The sequence below is a fragment of the Galeopterus variegatus genome, unplaced genomic scaffold, assembly GCF_000696425.1.
Source record: "Galeopterus variegatus unplaced genomic scaffold, G_variegatus-3.0.2 Scaffold7295, whole genome shotgun sequence".
In the NCBI taxonomy this organism is placed as follows: domain Eukaryota; kingdom Metazoa; phylum Chordata; class Mammalia; order Dermoptera; family Cynocephalidae; genus Galeopterus; species Galeopterus variegatus.
This window is the reverse complement of record NW_007733406.1, coordinates 36,784-43,816: the sequence shown is the minus strand read 5'-3', so window position 1 is coordinate 43,816 and position 7,033 is coordinate 36,784.

Here is a 7,033-nt window from a genome sequence, read left to right as displayed (position 1 = left end):
GCGAACCGGCCATCCCTATAAAGGATCCGAACCCGTGGCCTTGGTGTTGTCAGCACCGCACTCTCCCGAGTGAGCCACGGGCCGGCCTAGTGACAAATGTTACAAAGAAAGCATCTTTTTTCTTTTTGGTGGCTGGCCTGGGGATCGGAACCCTTGTCAATGGTGTTATCGAACCTGAGAAAATATCTTTATTTTAAACAGAGACCTGAATGACAAGGAAACAACTTGGCAAAAATCAGGAAAGCATTCCAACTTTATGGAACAGTTGGTTCAAAGGTCCTAAAATGAGAACAAGCTTCCTTTATCTGAGAAAAAGAAATGTGGCCAGGTGGAAAGAGTTACACTAGACTAAGGGAGTTGCAGGCAAGGACCAGATGACAATTACTGTGCACATCACTCCCTAATTCATTTCTTCTTTTGTCTAGCTCTTTTTCCCATTCCCTGTTTTCCTTCTCCCTCTTTTGCCACTAGCTTAGGTTTAAGACCTAGTCAATTAATGGCTGTAAAAGTTTATAACTGAAGTTCTACTAGCTCTTAATACTACCTATTAAAAAAAAAATCAATAAGTATTTAGTAAGAGCCTGAATGGAATATAGAGTGATCAACTCACCACAGTTAAAGTACCAAAACTTCCACCACATTGCAGAAACCACCTCAGACACAGGCAAATGGGGCCATTTGGTCGTGATGTTAGGATATTTAGACACACAAGTACAGGCTTTTGAGAAGCACTTGAGGGTAAGTAATAATATAATGATAACTAACACTTAAATAATGTATATAAAGGCACGTAATTCAATCCTCACAACACTCCATTAAGCCCATTTCACAAATGAGAAAACTAAGGCTTACTGAAGCAAATAAAAATTATAAAAAGATCCCTCGACAGTAAGGCAGAGTCAGAACAGAAAGACAAAAAACAAACAGAAAGGTAAACAATACAAGTTCAAGTGAGGGTTCAAAATGATAAGAGTATGTAATAATTAGCAAAAGTATAAGCAATAATAAGTAGCTACAAAAGCACTACAGGAGATCTGGAGGAAAAACTGGCTACGGTGATATGGGTAGGTTCTGAAAAATTGGGATTGAAGCCAGGCTCTACCAGCATTTGAAAAGGTGGATTGCAGGAGGGCAATTTGGCCTAAGGGACTGTTCTGAACAAAAGCAATGTGACGAGTATAAACCAGTTTGGGCTGGAGTAGGCTGAATAGAAAAGTGGTAAGTTAAAAAATGTTCAAGAAGGTCCCCTTCCCCTTAAAACAAAGGCCAAACTTCTCAGTGTAACATCAAACACCCTTTGGTTTCAACTGTTCCAGACTAACTATACTCCTACTTCCTTCACTACAATACAGAAGACTATATAACCTGGTTATAACCTGAACACATCCTGCATGTTTCCTCCAAGCATGGCTTAGTTCATCTATTAAGAAGTGTGCTCCTGACCAGGACCAACAGTCAAAATCCTACCCATTCTTCAAGACCCAGCCTATACGCTACTTCCTCCATGAAACCTACCCAACCTAGCCAAATATTAATTATTTCTCTTTCCCTTTGGGATTCCCGAAGCATGTTGTTCCTATTTTTACTTGGATACTAAATTAAAGGTACGTCTGAGCCCTGTGCAAGTGTTGAACCCTACATGAGGAACAGGATGAATATCTCAGAATCAGACGATCAGGAAACAGAAGTCCAAAGCTGTCAAGCTTTTTAGGGAATGATCAACAAGATGTATCTGATTGGTAAGCCCTAAACAGAAAAAGGAAGAAGTACCTCTGCTGAAAGAATTAGTAACTACTGTACATACCAGTCATCAAAAGGCAGGTGAAGGCATGTGTAGTATATTCAGGTGTTAGTTGTGTTTCTAAACCGCTTTTTGTCTCTTAGCTGTGGCTGTTTGTGAAGCAAATGCTTTCCAGATGGAAAACTTGACTGAGCAGAAAACAAGAACTTGTGCCACATACACAGTGAGCAGGAGTTTCATTTTTAAAGGAGCCCCTGCTCTTGAATTCCAAAGGATCTAAAGATAAAATAAGGGTATGTGAATAATTTTGAATTTTATCTGAGACATGTTCAGAAACTCTGCTAACTCCCCTTTGAGTGTGCCGACATGGATGAAACTACAGATATAGCTTCAAGGCCACAGGGATCTGCAAATCAAGCAAATCTTTCAGAGGTTTTAATTTAAGATGAAATGAAAATGATTAGAAAGTTAAACCAGGGCCGGCCTGTGGCTCACTTGGGAGAGTGTGGTGCTGATAACACCAAGGCCATGGGTTCAGATCCCTATTATAGGGATGACTGGTTCATTCACTTGGGAGAGTGTGGTGCTGACAACACCAAGTCAAGGGTTAAGATCCCCTTACCGGTCATCTTTAAAAAAAAAAAAGAAAAAAAGAAAGTTAAACCAGAATTATGACTACATTGGATACATATATCAAAACTTCACACTGTACCCCATAAATATATACTTATAATTTGTTAATTAAAAAATAAAATTACGGGGGCCGGCCCGGTGGCACACTGGATAGTGCGCCGCTTGGGAAGCGTGGCGGCGCTCCCACCCGAGGGTTCGGATCCCACATACAGACCGGTTCCCGCTCACTGGCTGAGCGAGGCGCGGGAGCAACACCGAGGGTTGCAATCCCGTTGCCGGTCCCCGGTCTGGTACGGGGGCAACACTGAGGGTTGCGATCCGTTGCCGGACACGGAAAAAGACAAAAAGACAAAAAAAAATAATAATAATAAAAATAAAATTACATTAAATAAATTAAAAGAATTATGACTACATTGGAATTAAAAGTGGAGACCAAAGCATTCACAGATAATAAAACAAAACCAAATTACTGACACTAGCCTCTCAAATACTACAGTTCTGGAAAGGCCCTCAAATTAGGTTGCCCTCTTCTGGTCATGCAATCATGAGCAGGAAAGACAACACAAGTCACTCCAATTCAAATACTGACAGGATCTGATTTTTGTCCATATTTGAGTAACTTCTCCAGTTAATCTTGGAAAGGCTATTCATTTTTTCAATAGGTATCCCTACTGGGAAATTTTTATTATTCAACTCTATACAAAAGACACAGGATTTTCCAAGATACTTTCAAAAACAAAGTATTCAAGCTATATAGCCTGCTGCTGAAACTCAGAACCTGGGACCTAAGGCATTTATTTAAAAGTCATCTGCACAGTCTGCATACCTTTTCCTTATTTAATACCAGGGTGAGTACATTAAAACCTGAGGCTACGGGCCGGCCTGTGGCTCACTCGGGAGAGTGTGGTGCTGATAACACGCCAAGGCCACCGGTTCAGATCCCATGGCTGGTTTGCTCACTGGGATGAGCAAGGCCACCGGTTCAGATCCCATGGCTGGTTTGCTCACTGGGATGAGCATGATGCTGACAATACCAAGTAAAGGGTTAAGATCCCCTTACCGGTCATCTTTAAAAAAAAAAAAAAAAAAACCCAAAAAAACCCAGAGGCTAAGACAAACATGCGAAGGCCAACAGCTTTACTCTGCCAAATATCATAGGTCTAAGACAGGCAAACTACTACCTAAATGCACATTAATTTCCCAACACATGCATTCTCAGAAAGGATCTGAAAGCCCTATTTATTCATTCATCAACAGTCTGAACGGCCTACTACGTGCCTGACACTGGATGAACAAGAGGGCACCCATAAAGAGCCATTAGCCTTTTACTCCAAAAACTCTTCAGAAATAACCTATGATGTGAAAATCTATCAAGTCTAATGCAAAATCTGTTACACCACCACAGATAGTGTACGAAAAAGGGAAATTTTGCTGGATAAACTAGTAGAACAAAAAGTGAATCAATTCTCTTTTATGGTGTGAACAAAAAAGAAACATTTTCCTAGTCCCTAAAATGGGAATGAGAATACATAACAGTTGCTTTTCTTTAGATGCAGTACGGTTGGAAAATTATAGCTGTACTGTATTCAAAAACGCAGAAGGCAAGGGTACCCTCACTTGGTCTCCTTTAATAAAGATAGAAGCACTAGGCTTCACACTATTCACATTTTTAATGAAAAACAATTTAGGCCTCAGCAGCCATTTAAGAAAAATGTCACCACAGGGAACACCGGAAATGACTGAAGATCCTCCACTGCCCTAAGGCTTCATTAAGGTGCAACCGGTTCCAATACAGGTGCTTTTCTTTCTTTTTTTTTTTTGTCTTTTTTTGAGACCGGCCTCACCGCGCTCAGCCAGTGAGCGCTGTGAGCGAACCGGTCATCCCTATATAGGATCCGAACCCGCGGCGGCAGCGCTGCTGCGCTCCCAGCGCCACACTCTCCCGAGTGCGCCACGGGCTCGGCCCCAATACAGGTGCTTTATAATCATATCTCTTTCCATATAAATGTCCATAAAGCGCCTAGGGAGAAACACAGGCACTAATTTCCCGATTGTATTCACGCATCTATTCTAAACACTTGGACCTTTCAAAACTATTCCAAACTGCTAACATGATTCTTAACACACGAGTGTATCTTACCCCAGGCCACAGGTTCTAGTATAACTGATCTTTTTGTAAATTCCCTCTCAATTGAGTTAAACCATTACATATTTAAATAGACCAATCCACAAATAACCTTCATCTGACGCTTTGAAAAAGGGGTAAAAGACTGCTCACTTTGCCACCACCCTCTGTTAACAATCCCAGATTAAAACTTATGGAATCAAAGCAAGAGCTGCACTTGGACTTTTTTTTTTTTTTTTTTAAACTCCGCAAAATTATCAAGGAGTGAAGGTAGTAGAAAACCTGGGAAAAGTGAAGAAAGCGTGTTCCATCTTACAGCACTGTAATGACCCATCTGGAAGCAAGGGCGGTCTGTTTTCCCCTTTTCTCTTCCACACCTTACAGATATACTCTCGGGACCTCCGCCCTGCTTATCCTAACAGCTCCTCCCCCTCTAGAGCCAGGCTAAACAAATATATATTCCTCTCCCTCCTTTTCCCCCCTCCCTGACTTATTCAACAAATCTCCTCCCCCATTAGCACACCTTGGACTGCCCAGCTCCCTCTTCCAATTTACTCCAAGTTACTTCATAGTTCAGCAAGCGAAATTTCTCTGGCAACCCCGGCCCGACCCAATATCCTCAGGTTACATTTCTAAGCCTGGGGTCTCGCAGTCGTCAGCCCCTCTCCAGGCATATATATCCACGTATCAAGCCTGTGCCCTTTCCAATTTCCTAAAGTATTTCCTCTCCAGCCCAGTCCAGACGCCCACCCAACCCAAGCAGCATTGTCTCGGTCTACCCGGGCCCAGAAGAGCGATCCCTAAGTGCTCTGCCCACCGCGAATCGCTTCAATATCTCGCTGAGGACTCGCCACCCCGCCTTCAACATCCTTCACGCAGCTGGCGCCAGACCCCTCTGCCCCAGAGGGAAAGCTCCGCGCGGGAAGTTGAGGGGCAGGGCTCTGGGCCCAGGCGCGCTCCCCGCTCCTAACCTCTGCTGCGAGAGCGGCCCCTCACCCTGGAATCCCGCCGCCGCCGCGCCCCCTCCCCCCGCTTCCCCGCCTCTAGCGGGCTCTTCACCTCAGAGCAGCGCCAAGAGCCCAAGAGGAATCGGTGCCGCGCCACTAGCGCGTTTCGTCTGGTCGGCCGGGGGAGTGGCGCCCAGGAAAGCGACAAGCCGGTGGCCGCGGTCGAGCCCCTCACTGAAGCGGCGTACCACAGGCCACGGCCAACGGCCCTCCCCTCTGCCGAACAAAAGAGCCTTGCACTCTGCGCTGCCCGCCGCCCGCACCGCGCAGGCGTGACGACCCGCCCCACGGCACCATGGGACTCGGAGTCCGTTCAAGACTACAAGGCCCGAAGTGCTGCGCGCGTCCCACGCAGCACGCACAGCTTGCGGGGATTGAAGGAGTTTTAGTTTTTAAACTACAATGGCGGAGAGAGTATAGTTTACGACACTGCATCCCAGAATATTAGTATGTGTGATTTTACAAGTAAGCCCCTTGATGGTTGGTCCCCCAAATCAACGACTTCTGGACAGTTCTGTGATTAACATCGTCGAAATTTTTGAATCTTAACAGGTTCCCCACTAGAGTTTTACCAAATCTCCGCTTCTTCAAATCTCCAATAATCTCTGTAATCCTCTATCTCCGCCTCCTCACATCTCTGTAAGGCTCCCACTCCTCAGCGTTGGGATTAGTTCCCCTTCGAGGCCTTCCCTGACTCCCTACAGTAAGTCAGGTCCGCCTGGTAGGCATCATCATGGCTTCCTAATTACTCCTTTTTCATTGGCTGTGCCAGCTAGTGGCTTAAGTACCGATCCCTTGATCTCCGGCAACCCTCACTCGGCTACCCCAAGGAAACAAAATTAGGCAAAAACCATGGTTCTTCTTCTTCTTTTTTTTTTTCTTTAAATTTTCTTTTTCAAAAGATGACCGGTAAGGGGATCTTAACCCTTGACTTGGTGTTGTCAGCACCACGCTCACCCAGTGAGCTAACCAGCCATCCCTATATGGGATCCGAACCCGTGGCCTTGGTGTTATCAGCACCACACTCTCCCGAGTGAGCCACAGGCCGGCCCCAGGTTATTATTCTTGAGACAAGGGTTCTGGTTCTGATTTCAACTAGATCGCTGTTATCAAACCCATTCATACGGATATTCGGTCTCCCACAATAACATTCACCCACTTTATTGTCATTAATGTCTGTCATCCCTTTCAAGATATGATCATGAATGTGAGGGTGATCTGGCTGCGACATCTGTTACCCCATTGATTGCCAGGGTTGATTCTGCTGATCTAGCTGGCTAGGTGGGTGTCCCCTTCCCCGCTCACCACTCCATATGGGTCCCTCCTGGAGCTGCGCGCTCAGTTGACGAGGACAACCTAACTCGATAGAGGAGAGGACCGTTCTTCAATCAAGGGTATAGGAGTAGCTGCGCTCCCCTGCTAGAACCTCCAAACAAGCTCTCAAGATTTGATCTTATTTCCGTCTTACTCTCAAACCATATTCCTTTCTGCACGAAATCCCTAATTCCCTATATTGAACTGAATTCT